The sequence below is a fragment of the Emydura macquarii genome, unplaced genomic scaffold (assembly GCF_026122565.2).
Source record: "Emydura macquarii macquarii isolate MOO-44397 ecotype Brisbane River unplaced genomic scaffold, CSIRO-AGI_Emac_v2 contig_1483, whole genome shotgun sequence".
Taxonomy (NCBI): domain Eukaryota; kingdom Metazoa; phylum Chordata; order Testudines; family Chelidae; genus Emydura; species Emydura macquarii.
The window spans coordinates 18,477,699-18,490,751 of NW_027131620.1; the positions used below are offsets into that span (position 1 = coordinate 18,477,699).

Sequence of the window (13,053 nt, forward strand, 5' to 3'; positions counted from 1 at the left end):
AAGAAGACACCTGGATAGGTAACAGTTTTCCCTCTCTGGGAAAATATTAAGATATTGAAACATTTTCCCATTCTTAACTGTGATGAAAATTTGAAATCTTAAAAATTTTCACCAACCAAAAATCCAAAACCAAAAATAAAAACACTAAAACTCAGTTCACGTCAATCAAAACATTTTGTTTCAATAATTTTGAAGCATTTCATTCTCAACTGTGTTTTTGTTTTAAGGTTAGTCTAAATTTACTAAAATTTTAAAACAAAAAGTCATTTTAACTTGAAAAACCAAAACTTTCCAATTAAAAAATGTGGAAACTGTGGTTTCAAAATTTTTTCCAATTTTTTTTTTTTTTTTTTTTTTTTGAGTTGGGAAACTTGCCAAAACTGATTCCTTTTCATGTAGTTTCCAATTCAACAAATTGGCATTTTTATGTGGGAAAAAAAAAATTAATTGAAAAATTCCTAACCAGCTCTACTAAGAAAGTGATCTAGAAACCCAGCCAAGAAACACCAGCTGTTCTAGAATGTTACAGTGAATGCGTCCTATGATTTAGTGAAAGGGGGTGAGGGAGAGGCAGAAATGAAAGGCCTGATTCTGTCCCCTGCTACAGCCCCTTTTTTAGCCCTTTAGTGAGTAAAGGGGGGAAAATGATCCCTCAGGTATATTCAGTATGTAAGGGTCTCCCCTGAATAGGACTGATGAATAATCCTATGACCTCCTCCCGTGCAGTCCCTGGCAGAGAGGTATGTACAGGGCGCGTGTAAGAGGGGAATGTCATGAGAAGAAATGGGTGTGGCTAGAGTGCAGGCCACTATGAGTTGGGGCTTGTCTAGATTAGAAAATTTCCACCATTGTAATTAGATCTATTTAAACCCCAGATGGTCGAGATTTAGCTTTTGTTGGTAAATTATCCAGTTAAACGGAACCCATCTAAATGAGATTTCAATCAGTTTAAATGTGTCTACATTAGGCGTTCATACTAGTGTAACTAAATCAATTTTAAATAGATTTGGTTTACCCAGGCAACTTTTCTAATATAGACATGCTGTCACAGGGCAAGCATACCCCATCCCCTTTTTGGGGCAGGGTAAGGGTTGCTAGAATCCTGTGGCTTGGTCTCTTGGCCTCTCCTACAACCAGACAGGGGTTGCAATGTAAGGGCCCAATCAATTTGTTAACCACCTCTCTCTCCCAGGATGTGTGGCCCCTGCTCAGGACCAACATGGCTGCCCTTGTCCGCAGGTGTAATGGCCAGGGTCAATATGGTCACCCTTGGCCATAAGGCTGCAAGGCCTAAGGGTAAAGTCAATATGGTCACCCTTGGCTTCAGGGCTATAAGGCCTAATGGCTAGCTGGGGGAAGGGAGTCAGGTCACCACCAGGGGTGATGGCAGCCAGGGTGAGGGTACCCAGGTCGTCCCAGCTCTACCAGTTCCCAACCCAGTGCCCTGACAGTGGTGGAGTGTTCTGTCACTGGGTCAGCGGGGATTCGCCTGCAACACACTGATGCTGCCTCGCTCTGCGGCTAGCACCCCTGGTCCACTTCCCACCCTGTCTCCTCGACGGCCATCTGTGCGTCCTCAGGTTTCCTTGGCTGAGGTGGATTCCGATAGCAACGGCCAGTCTAGGGCATCCCTCATCATCCTGCTGTCCACCGGGATCTTGAGGCTTTCGGCTTCCACAGTCGAGGGTAGGGTGGGCAGGAATCAGTAGCTCCCTGGCTGGAGCAGACAGTCTGCATCCTCCCTCTTCAGTGGTCAGCCCCAACTGATCTGAGGTGCTTCCCTTTATACCTGGTCTCCAACTGGAGCATGCCCATCAGGCCAAGGGGGTAGAAGGTAGAATTAATCTTTGATGAACCAGTGCAGGGCAAGAGTACCCTGTCATACATGCTTTTAAGGCAGCCACTGTTGTCTAGGCTCTAAGGGTATGTCTTCACTGTACTGTAAGCCCAGGGTTCAAACTCAGGCTCAAACCTAACCTCACCCCCATTCCCCATCTACGTACAGATTGCACTAACCCAGAGTTTTGTAGAGAGATTATTTTACCTCTGTATTTGGCACGGGTGCGACCACTGCTGGAATACTGCGTCCATTTCTGGTGCCCAAAATTGAAAAAAGGATGCAGATAAATTGGAGAAGGTTCAGAGAAGAGCCATGGGAGCGATTAGAGGATTAGAAAACGTGCGTTATTTATAGTGAGAGATTCCAGGAGCTCACTCGCTTTAGCTTAACAAAGAGAAGGTTAAGGGGTGACTTCATCACAGTCTGTAAGTAGCTATATGGGGAATAAATATTTAATAATGGGCTCTTCAAGCTAACACAAAAAGGTATAACACGATCCAAGGTCTGGAAGTTGAAGCTAGAAAAGTTCAGACTGGAAACACAGTCAGTTTTTAACAGTGGGAGTAATTAAGCATTGGAACAATATAGCAAGGGGCGTGGTGAATTCTCCATCAATGACAATTTGTAAATCAAGACTGGAAGTTTTTCTAAGAGATCTGCTCTAGGAATTATTTTGGGAAGTTCTATGGCGTGTTGATACAGTGATACAGGTCAGGCTAGATGGCCACAATTGTCCCTTCTGGCCTTGAAATCTACGAATTACAAATTTTCTGAGCTGTGGCACAGAATCTGACACTACAACCCCTTTAGCTGCAGTTTAAGAATAAAAGTATCCTGCTACTGATGAGTCCCAGGAACTAGTGACACCGAATACCTGGGAACCGTGGGTACTGGGAACCTTTGTCGCAATGCAAAGCGGGGGCAGGGCTCATTCATAACTGCCGCTGGCCTAGAGCTGGAATTGAGGGGGAGTTGGGCTGGAAGAAGGCGAACATTGGTAACTTTGTTACAATGAAGTACTGCATTCAGTACATGTGGGAGGAAGGAGAACAGAAGGGGAAGAAGAGTTCCTCTTATTAAACATTTATCCCGGCTGCCTTCTTCCCACCATGTAGAGTTCATGTTTTAATCATTTAAACCCCTGAGTCAGAAACCTCTGTGCATTTCTCCGTGGCAAGAGCCTACCCACTTGTGATTACAGCTGCAAGCCACAAGCCCAGCCCCCAGCCCCTCATTGTTTCTTTTATTTTCTTTATGAGGTCAATGCTGTACCCGTCCCCCACCACCCCTCACCTCTCAGCTAACTCCAGCTGCCTCTTATTGACCATGCCTCCAACAGGAAGCGGGGTGGGAGGGGGGGGTGAAGAGAATAGGCAATAGAGAAATGACCCATCCTCTGTGCTGACAGGGCAGCCTGTCAGGCTGAGCCTGTGTAGGTGAGTCCATAATGTAATCTACTTGTTGTACGGTGGAGGGTTATTAAGATGACTCAGGAAAGAAAAACTAGCTCTTGGAGGGACAGTGGGACAAAGACTCATTTATGTCATTGTGGCCCAGAGGACAGAGCGCTGGACTAGGTCTCATAAGATCTGGCTTCTATTCCTGGCAGCCTTCACTCTGGGCCTATGTTCAATCTTGTTGATGAAAAAAACCTAAATGAGAGGTAGTTTCAGGCGCTAGCCCCAGTTCCTGAGCCTCCCGCCCCGTTTTTGTGCTATTACAATCTCTCATTTTCCTAGTTTGAAAAAAATGTGTTATTCTCCCTTCCCAACTAGCAGGGGGAACTGGCCAGGAATGCGATCCTGCAAACACGAACACGTCACGCTATACCTATGATTAAAGTTACACTTGTGCATGAGCATTTCTAGGGTTGAACCAGAGCTCAGGCCAGCTCTCAACATGTTGCCAACTCTTACGACTTTATCTCCAGTCTCGTGATGATAATGGTTGTTTTTCTTCAAGCCCCAACTCCTTGAATTGGGAGACTCGCAGCTTTCATTTTTTCTTCCTCTCGCTCTTTTTTTTTTTTTTTAAAAACAAGTACGTTTCGTGGTTGCAGGGAAAAGCTGGAAAATGTGACCCTAAAGGCTCAAACCCCAGATGGGAACTAAAAAAAGGCCCCAGCTGAGTTATTTCTTTAAATTTCAGGATTGTTAAGCCAATGTCATGAAGATTTTTTTTTTTTTTTTTTAAAACCCTTGAAATTGGCAGCATTGTGACGTGGTGATAAAAATGCCTGCTGCCTGGGTTAGTTCAGGATCCTATCAGTGGAGCTGCAAGGGTGGGAGATCTCCTGACATTTGTCAGTGCAGGCACAGCTTAAGATACTAAAGTGCTTCCAACTGCTCCCATGGGCAGGTGGAGGCCCAGAGTCCTGCTGACTTCAGCAGGATGTTGTGGGGGAGTGGGGATCTGCCCACCTGCACTAGTATTCAGGGTTAGCGTCTACGTGATAAAACGGTTGTGAGGAAGTGATCCTGCTGACCATGGCTTGTGAGCCATGCATGGGTGCTGAGATAGCAAAATGTCAGTGTGGCATCATATCAGGTCCGAACGTCACGTCTGGACCCAACACAGGGGTGTTTGTGAAAGGGGACGTGAGAAACAGCTAGTGCAGAGGAAGCAGGCTGGACATTCCCTGCTCTATACTCACTGATTGGCTCCGTCCTCCGTGAAAGAAAATAAAGACAGTATCAGGAAAGTAGGGACTCAACCTAGAGAAATTAGTGACCCGGCCTTGGGTTTGCCTCCCTGCTTCCATATACCACCAGCTTCCATTGGGGGCTAGAGAAAGGCAAAGAATTAATGTATAATTTCAGCATATTATTGTTATTTATTATCTGAGTGGTGCAGGGGCCCCTTACTAGAAGGGGAAATTTTTTCTGCATCCACACAGGCAGTGGTGGGGAAGAATGCACAATACACGGTTTGCACACTACAGTCTGGGTGGCCTTTGGCACCAATGCACCTTACAGTGTTTCGGAGGATTTATTTAAACCTCCCAGGGTGCTGGCAGCCATGCAGGTAGCCATGGCACATGCTGAAGGACACTTGGGATGGGAAGCAAGGCCTCCCCTGTGAATGCGTGTTTGGTAACAGAGGCCAGATTGATAGCTCCCAGGACTGAAAGTTTATGTTTAGCCACAGTCCATTTACCCTCCCTTCCACTGCATCTCAGCCCTGACCTAGAGGGCCCCCTTCTGAGGCAAACAGGGAGTTTGTGGGTCTCTTAAGATGGCAAATGAGGGCCAACATATCCCAGCAGTGACATGTTCAGTCTGAACAGGGTGTTAGGGACCAGGATGTAGGCAGTCCTGCCTAGTAGTCAGAGCAGGAGTCCTTCCAGGTTGGGTAAAGAAGCCAAGGATCATTGCTAGAGTCAACTGCCAGTTACCAGAGCCAGGGGTTGAGACAGAGTCCAAACCAAGAACTAAAGCTGAGGGTCAGAGCTGAGGTCAGATGCCAAATGCCAGAGCCAAAGGTCAAGCCGGAAACAGGGTCAGAAGTCGGAGGCAGGACTGCTCACTGAGGATCAGAGGCGAGGCATAAGGACAGGAGGAGAGGCAAAGATCAAGCAGGGGCACAGTGAGAACAATAATGAAGATGGGGGTAAGGCAGAAGCCAAGCAGGAACCAGGCTGGGTGCAGGCACAAGCAGGATTCCCCCTCCCCCCCCACACACACTTGTCCTGAGTGGAAAAACAGTCAGCTCATCAAGGAACTAAACCGAATGGTTAAATGGGCTAAAAGACCAGCTTGAGAGAGAGAGAGAGAAGGTGAAGAATTTGAACACCACTTTGAAAAAAGCTATGCGAGAGTGCTCTTTCTGAAAGGCAGATTACTATCAAAGAACTTAACATCTGTAACAAATCAGCTCCCCAATGCTCAGGGGAACTATATAGTAGATAAAAGACTGCAAGATGGAAAGAATATTTTTATCAGCTATTGAATGTGAATAGTCAAGTTGACTCGGCTGTCTTTGAGGCTATCAACTGCAAAGGCAACAAAGAAGAAGAGGACGATGACATATTGGAAGCAGAAATTGAAGTCATAGTCAGGTCCCTGAAAACAACAAGGCACTTGAGGCACCCGGAGAATATGCCACCGGAAGTGTTAAAATATGGTGGAAAAGGCAGTGTCATGCTCCTTTGCAAACTATTTAACCTCATTTGCACAACGGGTGAAGTTGCTGAAGGCTGGCAACACTCTTCAAGCAAGGGGATCTGACGGATTGTGACAACTACAGAGGAATATCTGATAAGCGTTTCTAGCAAAGTAATCTGTGGAGTGATTCTCAGCCAAATTAAAAGACGAGCAGAGGAAATTCTCTCTGAGTCACAGGCTGGCTTTAGATGTGGACATTCCACCGTAGGTCAGATATTTGTTTTTCATTGATTCCTGAAGAGACGCAAAGAGTTCAACGCATGCCTGTTTTGCACATTTGTTGACTTTAAGACGACATTTGACTCCATTAACAGAGAGGCTCTGTGGAAGATACTCAAGTGGTACAGTTTTAGCAACAAGTTGATTCAAATTCAGCAGAGTGTATAGCATAGTGTGGTGTGCAGTATGAGTCAGTGGTGAGCTGACCGAGGTTTGAAGTGAACACTGGAGTCAAACAAGGTTGCATACTCAATCCAATACTTCTTGCTCTATGTTTCGCAACATCTTGTTCAACTCCCTTAGTAACATAGGTGGAGGCTGCAGGATATGGGGACAAATTATCACTCACCTTGACTTTGCGGATGATGTCGTAATGATAGCCTATGAGGGGAGTACAACTAAGCAGCAGCAACAAACCTGTACACAGACAGAAAAGGGCGATTAAAACTGAACAAAAGCCCCGACGAATGATAACATCAAGACACAGGCTAAACCAATAACTAATGGTGTAGACCTCAAATGAATAGTCAGTTTCTGCTACTTGGCTTCCATTATAACAAATGACAACTGCTCTGAATGTGACAACAAGTAGATAGCTACTGCCAGCAGCATGGTCATGTGCCTGAATAGAAGTTTTTGAACCCTTAAAGCAGAGTCAATGATAGCTAAAGCCAGATTCTATCACTGTACCCAGATTACTTTCTGGTAGTGAAATGTGGCTACTGACAAAGTCTCTGGAGTAAAAGCCACAGACATTTGAACTGAGGTGCCAGCACTTGTATCCTACGTGTGACAAAGCTAGACAGATTAAGAAATGACGACATTTGTAGCAGACTGAAAGCGCAGTATGTGACAACCAATCAGCATCAAAAGGTGCTAACTACAAATGGCTTGGCCATGGCTCTAGAATGACCCCCAGGCTGACTGTCGTCTAGCATTGTTCTCTGTGGAAGAGTGTATGGAGGGATAGGCTGCGGATGTCTAAAGAGACAGTGGTATAACAGTATATAAATCCATACAGGCAACACCCCAACAGTCTCAGATGGTGTCTCAAAACAGACATGGAGGAAATCTGCTCATAATCTTGGCATTGGAAAAAGGAGATAATGAACATATATGTCCATTAGCTTCCTACCTGAAAACTCTCTCTCAGTGGCCGGTGCCAACTCAGCTCTCCTGCTCACCAACTGTTCGGTGTCCTCCCTCTCCACACCCTCTTCTTCCCGGGGGACAAAGAGTGAGGGGACTGGAATATCAGCCAGTGAAAGCCGTTCAGGGTGTCTGAGACATCCTTTACCTGGATGAAATTCACCTCTGCCTATGGTGGGGAACTGAAAGCATTCACCTCCCCAGAATTATTTTTTTTAAATGAGGAAAACTCATTTCTGAAGTTAAGCAAATTCAGGCCACAGTGGGGTGGTTGGGGCTTGAGAACTCAACAACTATCTTCTTGCAGCCTGAATAGACTCTCCGGATCCAGATCCCCATCAGTGTCGCTCCATTTCTTCAAAGGAGCTATGCTGATCTACATCATCTGAGGATCTGGCCCACCGTTTCCCTTCTGTTCTGTTCCATGCCATTTTCAGGGCGATAGCACTAGCAGCATCCATAAACGTGGCAACAAAAATCAAGAAGTTTTGGAGGCAGCCCTGAGAAATCTCCCCATGTCCCGAGTCTCAGGCTCAAAGCCCGTGGTTAGGCAGGTCTCAGCTACTCCCCACCCTCAAACATGCTTCTGCCCTGTTCAAAAAACACAGAGCTGCATATCCACAGCCTGCCTGATAGATCGCCAATGGATTTGCTTGCCAATGGATAAAATGTGCCTTTATTAATTTGGGAAGTGAGACATCTAGTGGAAAAAGGCATGAATCACAACGCAAAACCAACCTGAAAGCAACCGAGCTCCTGGCGAAATAATGCTCTGTGATGGAGTGCCAGACTCCGAGGGTTAATTTCTGGTTCTAGTCTCTCACTCCCCGGGTCAGTGAGGAATCTGTTCTTACCCAATGGACAAAGGCAGTAGTGAGAGCTAACTCTCTTTCAGAAAAGGGTATAATTTGGTTCATTACATCCTGCCTTCTGTCTCCATCTTCCCCCTACATTTTCAACTGGATATGGAATTCTTCTTCACATACAGACCTGACCTAACCTGCTGTGCCGTGTCACTTGTATGCTTTTATACAGTTCCTGCGTTCTATCCAAGAGGTGGCTGCACTTCAGTGGTGGCGAAGTGATTTACTTCATGCACAGGGGCCCAATTCTGCTTTGCAAGAAACCCCTGCAATTCTCCTTGGCTTCAGTAGGGGTTGCACAGTAGCCCCACAGGGCAACATTGGGGTCCAACTCTATAGGCCTCCTGGTCCTGCCAGGGATTCCACCTGTGTGAACCTTTATGGCTATTCAGAGTCCCACGGAAGTCTGTGGGAAGGCAGGGCCCTCTGCTGGATAAGGCGATAGTTTGCACGGTGCTTTGAGATCCTTCAGAATGCAGTGGACAAAAGAAATGTAAATTATTGTTAATAGAGGTTTGGGAAAAAACCATGTGCTGCCAGTATTCATGTTATGACACTCAGTAAATAAACAGTAACTAATAATATTTGCAATGTACACACAGAAGATAGGCAGTTTAAGAAACTGAACCCACTAAGTACCATTTTCAAAAGTTACTTAGGATCAGATTTTTAAAGGTGCTTAGGCATCTAATTCCCATTGGGAGTTAGGTACTTGTTCAGTTTTGAAAATGCCACTAGGTGCCTGTCTGCATCTTGAGGCACCAAAATTCCTTGAAAACATACAGCTTTTAGAAGTCTAAATCTAACTGAAAGTCAGTGGGACTTAGGCTCCTGAGTCACACAAACTATGTCTACACTGCAGCTGGGAGCCGGCCTCCTAGCCTGGGTAGACAGACTCATGCTAGCAGTCCTTGAGCTAGCACATTAGAAGCAGTGGGGATGTTGCAACTTGGGCTGGAGCTCTGGCTCTCAGGAGCAGGGGGTCGGGAGTGAGCTTGAGAGCCCGAGCTGCCACGTCCATACTTATTTTTAGCAGGCTGGCTCAAGCCCCACTAGCAAGAGCCCGTCTACCCAAGCTGCAAGGCTCACTCCCAGTCGCAGTGTAGACACACCTTATGGGCTTCTGAGAGTTTTACCCATTGTCCCTTGCTCCAAATCAGATGGGAACATGGGGCCAGTAATGCCAACCCCCCAATAAAAAAATCACAAGTCAAGTCCCAAAATATCAGATTATCTAGAAAGCCATGAGATTTTAAAAATAATACATTTTGGATTCTTTTATTTGCCTTCTGGTTTTTGAGCCTTTATGGTTCACATTTTAAAGCTTTTCTCCACAAATATCAAGGGTCAGAAGTTATAGGAAAGAGACAGCTCAGTCAGTTAATCACATGACTCCAGGTACTGGGCTTTAGGAAAAGCCAATCGCATGTGCAAGTCTGCAGTAATAACTGGGGCCTGGTTTCTGCACAGATTTTGAACTGGTAAAGCCATGTCAGTTAGGGGAGTGATTTTTTTTTTTTTTTAAAAACACAGATCCAGTTATGCTAGTATCACCTCTAGTGTGGACACAGTTATATTGGTATAAAGGATCCTTATGCTTGGTACTGCTTATTCCCCTTCATAGGGGAATACACTATATGATTATACCAGTATAATCACTTTTATACCAGCATCACAATCCTCCTACTGTGGATGCAGTATCACTTTTATATCCCCATAGTGTTAACGTGATCCAGCCTGCATGTATAGACAAGGCCTGAACTTAGAATCAGGCCCCTGGGATGGAACGTGAAAGAACTGCCCACAGGGCAAGTGGCCGGATGAAGCTAGGTGCGCCATTGTAGGATTTTCTAAGGCACAGGATGAGAATGGTTCTTTTTCTCAGCCCACAGATCACTTAATTCCTGCTGCAGCCAGTCATTTTGGATATGGAGAAATGGCCTTATCCGTTCCTATGAAAATAGGTCTCCTGCATTGTCAGCTCTCTCTCTGTGTGCAGCTGCTCAATTCATCAGGCTGGGTGATTGTTTTCTCTCTGCTAAAGGGCTCATTCTACAGCACAGGGGATTTCTAAAGATTGCATCCCTCACAAAGCCCAGGTGGACTTTCAACAAACTGTGAGTATCTCCTGGGCCACATCTAATTAGGGAAGATGGGTGTTTTTACCAGGTTTTTTTCCTACCAGTTTCATCCGGATCTTGCTTTTTCCTCCTTCGGACTGCTGCAACTTCACTTTCCTGTCATTCATATCAGGGAAATCACAGTCACATTACAGGAGGGGAAAGTGGTGTCATAACTACACTGAGTGGCTGGCAGAGGCTGCTGTAGTAGACAGAAGAGTCAGAGACAGAAAGGGATAGAAGAGTGGAGGACAAAACATAGGCACAGGGGGCTCCTCCAGACCTTTTTCACGCAGTACACATTGTCAATCCCTGTGGAGCCATCCATCTGCAGCCACTGGCCCCAGCACCTCACCTGCTGAGCCTGCACCATGTGCAGCCCCTGCCTTCCAGCCCGGCCCAGCCCAGCCAGGTGCGGTCTCTCCCCCCAGCCCTGAGAGGAGACAGGGGCTGCTGGAAGCAGGATGAGGCTGGCCAGACCTGGGGATCCTAGGTGGAGGAGCCAGCCCCCCCGTCAGCAGCAAGGGGGAGCTGCCCCAGCCACCTCGCTACCTGCTCAGGTTTGGCACCGGGATCCCACTATCAGGATTATGGGCAGCGGGGCCAAAGCTGAGCGGGTGGCCTTACGACCTGGTGCGTGGAGCTTGCAGCACTGCTTAAGTTTGGCCTTGTGTCATGGCAAAGGGCCTGCAGGGTCAAACCTGAGTTGTGCCGTGACCCCTGTGCACCAGGCCGCAGTGCCTCCAACTCCATTTTGGCCCGGTCGTGCCCCTGTCCATATAAAGAGACCCCCCCCCAGGGTCCCTGGTGTGTTACATCCTCAGAGCTATAGGAGTATTGCATGGAACTACAGCCTGACTCTTTTCTCCAGTCAATCCACTCCATTTTTTGCTCTCTTGCACCCAGATACTGCTGGTGCAGAGCACTCCCACGTCCCATTGACTGCTCTGCGAACTGAAGGCTCACAGCACCTCACAGGAACAGGTCTGTGTAGTATCACTGGGCCCCAGTCTCAGTTACACACAAAGACCCCTTTACATTGCTCTAGTGGCATGCAGGGCCTAAAAGGGGGACTAGACAGCCCCTCCTGCACTTGAGAATAAAGTGGAGCAGCCTGGGCAATGTGGTACTGCTGTAAAGACTCTGTGCTCCCCTGCAGTTTTGGAAGGCAGTTTCTGGCCTTGCCTTACTCCTTCTGTCAGCGTGGAAGGGGTGGGCTGGGGTGGTAAGAGGATGTGGCTGGAATGCACTGCACTCAGCTGTTCTCAGCTTCCCAGGGGGCTGTGGGAAGCAGAATGGAATGATTGCCCCCTTTCCCCTTATCGGATTGTAAATGGGGAACATTCTTGTTGCACCACATCCTGGGGTTCAGTACTCACTACTGATGTGCCTCCTCATGGCTCACCTGGGGATTAGCTTTGCCACTGATCAGACACCCTTCCTGTGTCGCTCAGTCCATTGGCTCAATCTCACTCTCCAGGACTCAGGGCAGCCTTCTTCTTTGGGACTCACTTGTTCCCTGTGTGTCACCTAGTCCTCCCTTTCCAGGGTCTGTCAAAGTATCTTGGGATAAGCTGTCCCCAGGTGGTCCTCTGTCCATAGGCTGTGCCACTCAACCACTGGCTGGTAGGGGAACTCAGGCCCACCCTCTGCTCTGGGTTCCAGCCCAGAGACTCTATGAGCCACAGCTATGGGCTACTTCCTCCCAGACCTGGTTGCTGCTTCCATGGGCTCTGTCCTACACCTTCCTTTTATCATGTGGCACCTCCGGGTTTACCACCTCTGCAAGCTTCCTTTGCACCACCTTATAGCTTCTTGCCAGATCCTGTAATCTCCAATACTCCTGCTGCCAGTCAGGAAGGGACTGGGGACTATATCACCCTTCTGGTCTCAGCTTTATAGAGACCTCACTTGTTCCTGCCCAGGTGAGCTTCATCCTTAGTTCAGCCTTACTGAGCCCTGGCTCCTCTCCAGGTGCAGCCTATGCCGTTAATTGGCCCATCTAGCCTACCTTAACCCCTTCAGAACTGGTATGGGGTGAACACCCTACCACACACCACTAAAGCGCTGTCTGGGATGATCAGAGGGGAAGCACTGCCGCCGCCACAGTTGAAGGAGATGGAGATAGTCTGGGCTACCCTCATTGTACACTAGACCCAGCCCCTTTCCTGGGCTGGGGGCAACCAGGGGTCAGAATCATTTACCGGTACAGAGATTGCTTCAAGTGCAAGTGCAGCTGGCTGAAGCTCTGTGCTGCTATGGGTCCCATGACCTTTGGGGTCCTGGACTGCCACTTATCATAGTCTTTGTGCTGGTGAGGGCTTCTCTAGGTCCTAGTGCTGTCTGTCTGAAAGAGAGACCCAAGTACCCCTTTCCCCACAGGTCACAGCATAGGGAGCCCTTCTGACAGACACACAACATTGCCCCACAATGCAGCCTGTCCGCAGCACAAAGATGAGAACTCATACGCTGAGCCCTGGTGAACTGGCCATTGTTTGCAGAGGGGTGAGTGAGGGTAGGAGGGCGGGAACCAAAGCACTTGACCCCCTCTTTCTCCTGCTCTAGTGCTGGATTAGGCTCTGACCTTTCATTGTCAATGCTGGAGGAGCTTCTTGTTGCCTTGGCTGCAGACAAGGGTTCAGGTCAGCAAGAACCAATTGGCATTTAGGCCCTTGCATTTGTCACAGTGCTGGCTAGAC

The 13,053-nt window shown here is 47.5% G+C and overlaps 1 long non-coding RNA gene across 1 annotated transcript; it reads right to left on the bottom strand.

The window, feature by feature from the left end:
• Positions 1-1,194: 1,194 nt before the first annotated feature.
• On the bottom strand, positions 1,195-12,203 carry LOC137157165 (uncharacterized). Its single transcript, XR_010921013.1, has 5 exons — positions 11,760-12,203; positions 10,417-10,471; positions 7,358-8,700; positions 6,572-6,639; positions 1,195-1,789 (listed from the first exon to the last, which is right to left on the bottom strand). It is a non-coding gene; the product is annotated as an uncharacterized lncRNA (long non-coding RNA).
• Between the last annotated feature and the right edge of the window lie 850 nt (positions 12,204-13,053).